Genomic DNA, 13,057 nt, shown 5'->3' on the forward strand with positions numbered 1-13,057 from the left:
AAAGAATGTTCAAAGACATGTTTAATGATATAAAACAGATGTAATAAAAGCAAGCGATATTTACATTAAAATGCTTTAATAAACCTTGTTAAAGTATTCTTCGATTTTCCTTTAAATATAATGAAGACTTGAACACATTTTAATAATTTATATCGGCAGTTAATCTATCATCGTCAGTCAATCTAATAAGTAATAAATTAGCATATTAGATAATAAGAAAGTTTTTAAATAGAAATATCTTCAGGAAAAGAAAAGTTTAAGTATCTAAGAAACATCTGTTCCTTTCCCTTTAGTATTGAAAAGCGAATCCGTCTGATGTTCCCCAGAACATTTATAGCTCCATCACGGTCCGAGATTAGGTTGCTGCAGCTGCACGCTTGTACCTCCTATTGTTCACCGGGATTCTCGTGGCGGTGTCTAGGAAGGGCGTATCACTACCATGGAAGACGAAGAAGAGAAAGCGGAGGAGAGTCAGTAACATTGCTAGTGCTGGAACTTTAATGGCGAAGTTGTCCGCGACTGTCTCCGTGATAAGTTCATAATGCGGCAGCTCCGACGCGACTGCCATTGATAACCGACGTGGCGTAAACTTCACCAACGACTGCACAGACCAACTACAGAGAGGAATAGCGAGAGACTAAGAGACTAAGAGAGAAATCGAGAGAGCCAGAGAGAAAGGGGAGGGGGAACTCACGGTACTTTGATCTAATAGGTCTCGTAGTTGTGGACTATCGACTAACGCGCTCGACTAACTTTTCGGCGTCAGCCTAGCGGCGGTTGATTTCGTGACAGGCGATCCGACGTTGACTGACATCATTCCGCGTGTTTCGAACTTGCTCTCGCCGCCGGCAAGATATCGCAAGCATCTGTTACTTACACCGTTAACGGGACGAGCAAGAGCGAAGGATGAAAATTAGGAACAAAATTGGTGACAATTTGCCTACGTTGATAATTAGAATTAATTTCCCCGGGATATTAAACGCGTTCGAAAATTTAATTTAAATTTTCGAATTAACTTCTTTCTCTGTGAACCACAGACCGGGTCAATAGCATCCAATTAAAATTTTTCGTCACGTAAACATTTTTCGAAAATTGATTTGAAGAATACAGCTTTGTAATTGTGATGTTGAGTTTTTCTCTTGAAAATATTCAAAGATAGAAAAGTTTATAAAACTGAAAAGAATAATAGATTTTATAATTATATATATAATTTCGTAATACTTTTATAAAAGATTTAATTTTTAATCTGGATCTTTCCCGGAACGGAGCTTTCAGTAGCTAAAGCTTAACTCACAAAAATCAGGAATACCTGTCACAATTTTTCTCCCATTTTTTGTACAAATCCACGTTTGTTTGAATGTGCGCCAGCTTAATTTGCAACGGACGATTCAAACGCGTTTCGGTGAGTTCTCCAATTAGCGCGACTTTCACTCGTCTGCAATCGAGTCAGCATTTCATCGGAGTTTCAGAATTTGAGACTTTGATCGGAGTGTCGCTCAATAAAGGATTATGCATTTCGATCCCGATGAAATGTATGCGATCAGTTTTCATAGACGAAAATATCCGCGAGAAATACATTCATTGTATAATATAAACTGACACTGTTTACTAATCAGTTTAACAACAGAAGAAAAAAGATAACGAATAATAAGAATAAATTTCCATGTATTTTTCCTCTTTTCTTTTTTCTTTTCCGTCTAACTCCAACGTCTGTATTTACGCTATCTTTTTATATCTCATAACGTATATTTACAATTTTTTCTACGTCTATAATTTTTTGTTAATATCTACTTTGTAAGTGGCACTTTCCTTTTGTATTTTAAGAAGATTGCTTGTCCCAGAACACGCAATATAAACTTTATCCCATTCTATCCTATCTTACTTATTATTCTGTCTTTTCCGTTGCTGTCCAGTGATCTCAGGGTCAACACGAAGTATCCTTTCAACCTTCACCGGCAGCCTCGCGATAAGCGCGACGTAGTTTATTCCCCTCATCTTTGCGCAAATCGATTCTCATTGCGGGATCGCGCTCGCTGGACAACGAGTCCATAAACGTGACTAATAGCCTTCCCCCTTCACTCTCTGATCCTCTCCCGGGATGTCGCGTCACCAGTCGTATTGAAACTCATCTGTATCCGCGAGCGGATGCACGCTCGTAACTTATGAGATATGGAAACGAGGTCCCGAAGCAGCTACTGGGGACAAAGGAGAAAACGGCTTTATCTCGTGACTTGACGACTTGATATTATCGTTCTCGACAAGATACAGAAATAAAAAGAGAGGAAGGGAGAGAAAAGATTGCATATGGGGTGTTCGGTATATAATACGTACGCTTAACGAACAAAGGTATGTTTTTAATTGAAAAACCGATGTATTTTTTTATGCATCCATACTTAATTAAACGCGTTATCCTCGTAGTATTTAAAAGCGATTTTAGGATAATAAAATATTTTAAAGTTTTATATTTTCAAGTCGAGTATTTTTAAAATTATATCAGAATAATAGGGATCGCTATTATTATTACGTTTTTCTCTTCAATTTCTCTGTTACTCCATTTAAATTTAATATCGCTACAGTTGAAGGTTCGGTGGTTACGCTTTGAGACCACCACTGTGACATTCTCGTTCGAGCGAGGCCACCGCGCGTAAACTAGAATTTCAAAAAGATACTTTCGGTGAAACACCGGTGGCCGCCAGCCTCCAGAGGGTTAAGTTACAACAGAGCGCTTTATCGCGTGTCGATGGAATCGAGCGCGATTTAAAAGCGCGAGTGGTAAAGCGATACACGGATGACATGCCAAAAAAAAAGAATGCGGTCTCGTACACACAAAGGATTTTATCGCGTGCAACAAACTGCGAGAATTGCAAACGATAATTCAAACGCCGAGCTATTTATCGAAAAAACGTTAAATGCAAATCGATTTATTTGCGTGCCGAGGTATATCGGGAATGTTTATTGAATAGCTGAAATTTTTGTTCGAGCTACATATATAATAATAAATACGTTAATAAATCATATTAGGGGTTCTTTTTACGCCAATTTCTTTGATTCCCGTTGAGATACGGGGAGTATTTTTATCGTATTTTTCAGGCTTTTCGGAAAAACGATTTTTCTCACAGGCCGCTCGCTTATCGCTCGGAATCGTAACAATGGCAGCGTCGGGTTCTGTGAGAGATAGAACGCGTTCGTAATGTCAAGCACAGCACAACGGAAGCGGACTCGTTCATACGTTCATTCGCTCGTTCGAGTATTGCGATCCATCACGTAAACGTCACTTGGAAATTTTAATGCCCACGGTGGATCTTCATCTGATATCCGGTGGTGATAGCCGGCATCGAGAAATAACCTTTTACGAGCCACTCGCTCATTCATATCGCAGGAGCGAGTCACTGAAGAATTCCCGACAGTTTCGTCTTTTCGCTCGCCCATTTTTTTTTTTTTTTTTTTTTTTTTTAATAACTCGTTGAAACAAATATAAAAGGCATCGCCAGTGACATCACCGCACGGATTCAACGATGTTGTAAAACTCGGGGACGTAGAATTCGCGATTCTGCTGTCACACGACGATTTATAGCAGTAATCTCGGAATAATTGAAAACCAGAGGAGAGTTTAAACTTGTCACGGTGTAGGGGTGGTTTAAAGCTATGCGAAATGAAGTGATCACTATTTTCATTACTGGAAGTTTACTAAGCGGGATAAGCAAGATACTACTTACGATCAATACTGCGAGGCGTAATAAAATGTAATAAAACGTAAATAGAATATGCAAAGGAACACATAAATACGACAATAAAAATAATTTTCTTTACGAGCGCACGGCGCTCATAACGCGAATGCTCGCGGGCTAATACAATTAGCGTGCGTTGCGAAGGCATTAATCTTTCGCGTAACTTTCGCAGCCGTCGGCGTGGCACAGCAAGGCGAGGGTCGCCAATTGTGCCGGGCATAACTGCCCGAGTTGGTAGGTACCTACGTGCTAAGAGCAAAGCCCCGGAATTAGGATGCATCACCATTAATTAGGCGCTTACAAAGAGCAACCGATTACGGTACACGTTACGGCGCGGCTTTATACAGCTTTCTTAACGCTGATTTAGAGCGCGCACGGCCAGAGCTCTACGAAAATTTCTGTCCTCACCGGTTACGAGAGTAGGAGAAAATTAATATTGGTGCACACATTGCCACAAATAAAGCAAATTCTATCTGCGAATAGAGAAAAGCCTTCTACAAGTACAGATGTTCTAAATCTATCTTACGTCTACGTTCTACATTCGGTTCCAAATTCGTATCTAAATCCCCGCCCCCAGAGAATCATTAACGTCGAGACCGATTTTACTCTGTCGCAAGTATTAATATGTTTTAAGACTTTCGAGACTCGAATATCGACTGAGGCTATGCGATTAGCTTATTACTTGGACTGCAGTAAGGAATAATCGGTGAGAAATGCGTAAAGTGTACGAGTTTGACGGGTTTAGAAGAAGTGCATCGTAGTTTCTCGAGTTTATACGTCGTGGCAAAGGTGACGTACGTGAAAAAAAAGCCGAAAAGGAAAAAGGACGAGAGGAGAGCCATGTGATATACAAGAGTCGCTGGAGCGCGAGGAACCGAACAGCTCGCTAGTAATTGCTCGATTACCGTTAGCGTGCCGCTGTACATTTCGTACCGAGATTAAAGTTTACGACGTAGGCGAGATTTAAAGCCGAATTTTCTTCACCGCGATCGGACGATCGTTTAACCATTTGCTCGTGCGATCCGCGAGGTATCGTTAACCTCAGAAATATCTAGGACAAAAAGTGCCCGGGAGCATTCGATTCTAATGGACCGCGTGACATTATTGTATTCTGCTGCGATTTTATCTCGACACTTTGACTTTTACTACGTACTAGATGGATATAAAGTTTTACTAAGTATTTATAAGGAGGATACAAAAATATATACATCTATGTGATATAGAATAATAATAGTAATTGCGATTAATTACAAGTATAGACATCGCGTCTCAACGTAATTTATGATTAAGTTTAGTTGGATAATTATGTATGCGTGAAATATACACAGAAACTTAACTTGCGTTAACTAAACTTAACGATTCTTTAGATTGTTTTAAGCCAGTATAAAGAGTATGCAGAGTTGAAAGGAGAAATAATTCTAAAACAAAAAGAAATGTAAACTTTTGAAATTTCTTCAGAAGGCAAATTTACCAAAGTTTAAGAAACTACTATATAAGTACGTATTAGTTTCTATCGCTAAGAATAATAAATGGGAAAGTATATTCCACCAGCGTGTAACCCAATCAACGGTCACGAGATTATGTCGTAACCGCACAACTATGAGAGTAAACAGTTGCAATTCTGGATTTACAAAGCCGCAGGTAGTATTACAATTAAACTTCGCTATCAAATGTCAACTCGAAATTCGTTAAGGAATCCGCGGAGTCGGTCGGGAATGCCGTAGTTCACTGAATGCCAGCCTGGTACACAGCTCTCTGTATATAACGGCGGTGACCCGCATACGGCTGCGCCTCTCTTGCGGAGACAATTTGCGCGAACCCGTGCACGCCCGCCCGTGGCCACACGGTTGTTTGCGGTAATAAGACAATCCCTGTCTGTCCGGGTGAAGTTATGTGGGCCGGCGGTGCTGGGCGCGGTGTGGATTTTCTATAACGGTGTGGATTGTTGACGTGTGCATGCCACTCGTCCGCACGTCCCTTTTCGCGTTCAGCTTATCAAGCCGACGCCAATTTCGCGCGCACGTTCGCCATAGCTCGAGAGTCCAACAACAAAATCGCCGGGATGGCAGGCATCGGTGGCGCGAGTATCTTGGAGATTCTCTTTGGCTTCGCTGAGATGACGTCCGCGTTGTGATTAGGGACCCGAAGTCGACATCTCTTCGCGGCGGGCCTGAGGCGGTCGCGAAATGTCTTCGGTTATCCGCTGACCAACAACCAGCGCGCTGTTATAATAATAATAGGCAATCGAGTCGCGTTCAATATGACGGAAGTGACTTGTGAGTTAACTCTCTCTGAGAATTTTAGACTCTGAGAACCCTATGCCCTAAAAAAATGAAAATTGCTAGAACGATTCGATAAAAGCTGAACCTGTACTTATCATGCATCTCAAGGAGTATCTCGAGCCTTTCTGTTCAACCTTGAAAATAAATCTTTAATAAACACTTATGACTTTTAAAAAAAAATTACTTTAACAAATTTCTTTTTCATGCTTTTTAACTTTCGTATTTCTTTCATAAAAGAAAATCTCTCTCTCCTTCCTATTTTATAGCGTATAAATAAATTACATAAATATGTATGTGCCTAATTTCTCTATCATCATTTTCGAAATTTTTTTCTTTCTTATTCAATAATATTCTCTTCGTTAAAAAAGAAAATTCACGCGGGTCAACAAGATCGTCGGTCACTACTGCAGGGTTAATCAGAATCCGTGCGTTCGAATTGTAGCTCGTTCAAGGAGAAAAACTTACCGCGCAAATAACTGACAAACAACGCGCTCATTCTCAGCACGGAGTCGTAATCTTGGTCAAGGAGAGAAAGAGAGGGTAGCGGGGAGGAGGAAGAGAAGTAGAGCGTATAACGCCGTGTACAATTTGTTAGAGCGCATAATCGTCAACGAGACAAGATGAGTAATGGCGGTGGTTCATATTGTCGGAGGAAGGAGGAGAAGGAGGAGGAGGAGGTGGAGGAATACCGTAAGGCGCGGGATAGAGACGCTCTCGAGGAAGAACTCTCGGAGAACGATAGTGTGCCAGCGGGCTAAGACGCCGAGGAGAGCGTGACCCCCCGTACTTGCCGTTTCGCAAAAGATCGCGAATAATGCGAGTATATACTGTGTGTGTACATGTCCATTGCTACGAACGTCAAACGCGAATTCTCATCCTCGTTCGCGAACACGAGCGTATCCGTTCAATTAAGCGTCGCGGCGTGCACCGTCATTCTTCTTTTCTGTCATCTTCCCTTCTCCCGCTCACCTTCTCTCTTTCGCTTTATGCTTTATGACGGTATTCATACCCCGTTCTTATTTTAAGAACGTCTTAAGTAATGTCTTGACTGACTCTTTAGTACCTGTGTACATTGTAATGTATAATACATGCATCAAATTTAAAGACATTATCCGTTGAATTTATTTAACTTTATCGACACCACCTGACGTACGTAACAATGTATATGTTAAACGAGTAATAAAAAGTTTGAAAAAAATTAATCGTTCAATACAATATAAATTTCTGATTAAAGTGCGCATAAATTGAATGAAAAACACATTTCTTTTTTTTAACATGGTCCAATAAAATCAGGTCTGAAGGAGTTAAGATGCTAATATAATCTTCTGATTGGCTTATGACTTAAAGACTGTAATTAAGACGATCTCAAATGTAAGAACCGCGACTATGAATACCGGCCTTAGACGGAAACATTTCGTGCGGCTAAATTAATAGCACACCACGGTCATATCATTACGGTATGGTGCAGCTACGATACGTCACGGATGCAAAGGAGGCATCTTGCGCTCGGCAGCATATCATTAAGGTGCGCACGCGTGTACACGGGTGTCAAACGATTTGTCAGCGAGAACGCGACGACGACGGTCGATGGCGATGGCGATGGCGATGGCGATGGTCGATGGCGATGGACCGACGGCGATGGGTGCACAGGCACGTTTAACCCCTAACTGCGGTCTCCGACGGTTACCGCATTGTGTGCTACTTATACGCGGCCGTTATGGCACGCGCGCATAAAGGATCGAGAATATAATCGGATGGGACGTCGGAAAAAAAAAAATCTGTCGTCGCGCCGTCATTGTACGTGCGTGTCCGCGAGAGAAGTCGCGGTAGAAACGGGAAACGTGTTTTTGACTGAGATGCATAATCGCGCGAGATTGGGCCGTTTAACTGCGCATCTCATGCGTTGAGACGACGACGTCGGAATGCGACGCTGTCGTGCATATTAATGCTCGCACAGTGAATTTAATGACAGTTAGCTTCGATAGAAGTCAAATCGAGTCTCTAGTTACTGAATCGTATTAATATATTGACTGGCAATGTGTCTGCCATCATCTAAGGTCGTAAAGGAAATTAGATAAGTAGGCAGCTGTTAGTAGAAATCCGGGATACATGGATAGAGGAATATGCTGGGTCGTTGCATATGGAACATCGTCTTTACGTCAATAGGTATGCGAGTTAACTTTCAAGAGAAACCCATCGATCAAAATCATAGTCGACACGACACCCTTTAATTTGTCAGACAAGTTTGCGCGGGTTCCCGGTTCATGAAGAAATAATTAGCGTAAGCGATCCCTGATAAAAAAAAAGTACACCGTGATTCGACATGGACCGGTTTGACGATCCGTAGATTGGTTAATCATTAGAGAGACGCTCTTTGCAATTAATTTGAGAAGAAAAAGATCAATGAAGAGGGTCAGCACGAGAGAGAGAATCGCGCGCGCGTGTCGTATGCATTAATGTACCCGGTTCATCGGTAATTATCTCTCTCCCCTCCCCCGTGTAATCGTGTGAAAAGGCTGCGAGGGTCAGGAACAGGAGGTGTATTTACTTCGGTTTGTGACCTAAGCTCGCGGTGGTGTAATCAACGAGTCTCGGATCGGCGATCGATAACCGCTAGTAGATCGTTCGACATCCACGGGATTTACGAGCGGACGTGTCGTAGTTCATAACGGTACGAAAAGAAGCGGTGGCACAGATATATATATATATATATATATATAAGTGTGCGTGTGTGTACGTGAGAGAGAGAAATGCGCATAGATAGAAAAGGAAACGAGATTGGACGGTGCAGAACGGAAACTACAGAAACGTTCGTGTCAGCGACAGATGTATCGCGATATGGATATCCGCCACTGGTCATTTCCTTCCGTTTCTTCCTTTTGATCGGCAATGTACACGAGTCGCACGCGTTTCCTCGGTTATAGATATTAGAATTCAAGAAGTTTCGCTAGGAATAACAATAGTCGTTTCAATGTCGATCTATCGAGATGATATCGGAATTAAATTTGGCGAATTAATCATTGAGATAATTTCGCAGAAAGATTACTTTGAAATCAAAGCAAAAATATTGTACTTATTTTTCTCGAGATTCAATTTTTTCGAACTCAAAAAATTAATTTGTCAGACATTACAGAATTATAATCCATATTCAACTAATTTAATAATCGTACTTATATTAATCAAAATTAAATACGACAAACAAGACTTATTATAAATCGACTTATTATGATATACATAAGGATGAACTAGTTGATACGATTGAATATATTTTTTCATCGACTTAAAAAAAATCATTTTCATTTCATTTAAGCTTGATTCTACTTATGGACTACCTTTCAATCTATCAGATGTTACATCGCCGATTTTGATGCAAAAATGATAACGACACAGAAAAGAAAAGTCAAGTAGTAACTTTTCCGGCCTCAGACATCGGCAAATCGGAAATTTCTCGTATGTGCGATATCGGGACTTGGCAAAGCACCTCTAACTGTGGCGAGAGTATGCAGTCACACGTTTGCGCGCACAATTCTCGATATTTCCCTCCTGCATCTCTTCTTTCGCTGTCGAGAGTTCCTCTTCCCTCCACTCGACCTCTGGTTTCACATAGTTTGCGGTACCTGTGCACGCTTCGTTCGAGGACACACATGTAGTTCGTATGCACACTATGCGCGCATATACGCCGTGTACTTCGCAAATTAGCACCTTACGCGAGCATACAAATAAGCCACGCGTGTACCTACTCCATCCAACCTGCCTGTCTCTCGCCATCCCTCTCTTTTCTCCTATCCATATCTCTTTCCAATGCTTTCGTCCTCTCCACACACACACACACACCAATCTAACGGATTCTTATCACTCTCTAACTCTCACACGCAGTGTCGCCCTTAACCCTGGGAAACGCAGATGGCATCGGCAGATGACCATGCTACCTTATACGAAGTCTTTCAATGAAAACAGAAAGGAAAAGAACGCTTTCTCTTCAGCACATATATATTTGTCAAGTTGATAAATAATTATTATTTAACAAATAGTCACATTAACGTATATGACAGCGCACGGACGTGAGAATTAATGAATTGAAACAGGAAATACGATGAGAAGAAAAGCAAAATGACAAAAGTGAAATTCGAGTAAAAATATGAAGATTTCACGTGAGCAGCGATCGTGCAACGTAACAATATCGCGAGGAGAATATCAATCAAACCCGGTTTATACCGATCGCGAGATCAAATAACACTTTCTCACGATATCGCGGTATGAACGTGCAGGGTGAATATGCAGGTGACGTATCTCTGCTCTCGCAAATCTTCGTTGGCGAGTAACGATGAATAAAATCGACAGCGCATAATCTCGTTACCACGTGGCACAGCTCTGGTAATGCGATCGATACGAGACGGATGCCGAGTGAATGTTTTCATCACACTCGCTCGGGGGCGTGACGAGATGAACGCACGAACGTGATCAACGAAGCGGCCCGTAAATCGATTTATGCATATACATATATCGGCGCCCGCCGAGGCGTTCGAGCGAGAAGATCTCGTCGCGCGATATGCGATCATTAATAACGATCCGTGAGTCGATCGAAATTCTCTTTTGGACCGTTTAGCCGACAATGACGATGGAAGGTTCATTCGTTCATCCAGCGAAAGTCATCCCCGTAATTTCCGGTCTTCCGATAAAAATTCGCCGATGCTCTAAGCATTGTAAATGATCGAGTTTGAGGAGGGAAAGAGAGCGAATAATATTTCAAATTTTTACAAAAAGAATTAAGGGAATGCAAATCCGAAATAAAATTACAAGAGTACTTGATCGCGATATATAAAGCGTTTTTTACAGTATACAGTTAGAAAATTAAATTACTTTAATTTTTAAAACAGATTGATATCTGAAACGAAAGAAACTTTTACAATTATCTATCGTATTTTTACGTATATACAGCCTTTATTAAAAACTTTGTAAAATTTCAACAATCAGCGATTAGTCCGATAAAGTTTTGTAAATGTACATTTCTTCACGAAGCTAGTTGTCTCGTACAGTATGCATTTCAAACGCGGCTATCTTTACTGTCATAGAAAATTATGATTATTCGATATATTTTTTTATTCACTGCATTACTCGAAATATAACGTAAGTAAATTCATGACTGACGGTCGTTGCGGGACGATTTTATTGTTTCCAATGTAAGTAAGCCGAGGTGCATTCGCAATCTCGCGCTCGGAGTTACAATAAGGGCGGAAGTTTGCTCTGCCAACTGACGACGGCTTATCCAGCGTCGCATAAAAATTTATGGGTGCGATAATAGGTATGCGCACGAGTTACGCGCAAGTACGACCAGCTGGAAACTCGTCGCGACGTATATAATACGCGAGTACTCGAAGAGAAATTCTAGTTCTCTTTCTTACGAGTGCGATTAAGATTTATATGCAGAGAAAAAAAAAAGAAGAAATCAATTTAAAAAATGAATGATGATAAGCGAAAGAATCAATCTTACTTTTTCACAATTTTTCTTCTTATGTATATACTGTAAATGTGAAAAAAACTTAAAATAAAAACGTACTCAAAAATTTTTTTTCAAATAACGTAATGTATATATATGCAGATTTTTCTTTTAATCTAGAAAGAAAAATCTGCTTATTTTTAAATCAATTATTTCAATAAAACAAAATTAGACTAAAATTAAATCTTCTCTTACAAGATTAATTTTTAAATCTACGAATTTTATCAATTTCTTTATATAAAATTAAAGACAGATTAAATTATATATTTATTACAGCATACTTTAAATTTAATTTTCTGCTTTCATTGCTAATTCGCAATATCTTCAGTGTCAAGAAACGATGAACTATTGAAATACTTTTTGAATTAGGAAAGTATTTGAGTAGTTTGATACGAGTTAACGAGAGGAGCCATCAAAGATCGTGGGTTAATTAGACATTGGGAAATTGGTTGGTGCAAGATTGATTGCTAGCTAGGATTGATCGTGACAAGTGAGAAACGAGAGAGAGAAAGAGAGTGGGATGTGTGCCCGTTCGATACTGACACTTTGAGAGAGAGAGAGAGAGAGAGGGGGGGGAGGGGGGGAAGGTTACTACGCGCATTCGAATGCCCTGGTTTCTACGCAACGGTCACTGTCCTATTAGTGTTTTAGCTGTTCGTCTGCCTGCTATTTGTGGAAGGTAATAATACGGTAGAATGTCTAAGCTAAATGGTATTAGTGCAAGGGTGCGATTACTCTCTGAATCGCTTTTGATTCAAACTCGCGAGAAGAAGTTGTCCTCCCGTTACGAGAAGATCGTCTGATGACAGAACGACCAGGAACCAGATAAAGATTGAAAAGCACGGAAAAACTTGTCGCTCCGATCGACCGATTTACGGCGCGGAAATCTCGATAAAAAGCTCACATTGCACGTCCGTCAACAATATCGTTTCGACAAAACGTGCTTTAAAATACGATGTGCATACAATTTTACAAAGTAAACTCCAGCGGACCTCTCTGTGCGCTCCCTCAGCTTTTTAATAGTATCCATGGGGAGTGGATACTAACAGTAAAATTCAACAAAACATGAAATACGTAAACACACTGCAGGTATCCCCCTACTTTCGACGAGGTTATTCCGAGACTTCGATTTAAGTCGAAATAATTATATAATACTGAATGTATCGTATTTCTTTCTTTTTTAATAATATTTCTATTTTATATATATATATTATATTTTTTAATATAATATATATATATATTCTTTTTCTAATTCTTAGCTTTGGTCGTAAGTTCAAAAATCCATAAATCGAAATAGTCGTAAACAAAGGGATAGCTGTATTATATATTTTGCACATACTATTTGTGCACAAAAAATTGAAATCCACAAGTAACATTCGATCTCTCCGAAACATTATCTTAAATTATTCTAATTTCACACACGTGTCATCATTTGTCGATTCATATCGGACATCTGATTTAATTGGATTATCGCTTCGGTTGTCGTTGCGAGTTCTCGAATCCTCTGTTACATGATTATCGGAAGGAGACAAGCAAGAGCTTGAGAAGGA

At 40.2% G+C, this 13,057-nt stretch overlaps 3 protein-coding genes across 4 annotated transcripts in view; 1 reads left to right on the forward strand and 2 right to left on the reverse strand.

The window, feature by feature from the left end:
- The window catches only part of twin (CCR4-NOT transcription complex subunit 6-like twin), a 292,189-nt gene that overhangs the window by 173,148 nt on the left and 105,984 nt on the right, over nucleotides 1-13,057 (reverse strand). The gene's annotated exons all lie outside the window — the stretch shown is intronic.
- The window catches only part of LOC147908613 (uncharacterized), a 146,553-nt gene that overhangs the window by 67,232 nt on the left and 66,264 nt on the right, over nucleotides 1-13,057 (forward strand). The window lies entirely within an intron of this gene.
- Nucleotides 1-13,057, reverse strand: part of LOC147908614 (CCR4-NOT transcription complex subunit 6) — a 361,019-nt gene that overhangs the window by 10,645 nt on the left and 337,317 nt on the right. The gene's annotated exons all lie outside the window — the stretch shown is intronic.

The sequence above is a fragment of the Acromyrmex echinatior genome, chromosome 9 (genome assembly GCF_024713525.1).
Source record: "Acromyrmex echinatior isolate Ae372 chromosome 9, ASM2471352v2, whole genome shotgun sequence".
Classification (NCBI taxonomy): domain Eukaryota; kingdom Metazoa; phylum Arthropoda; class Insecta; order Hymenoptera; family Formicidae; genus Acromyrmex; species Acromyrmex echinatior.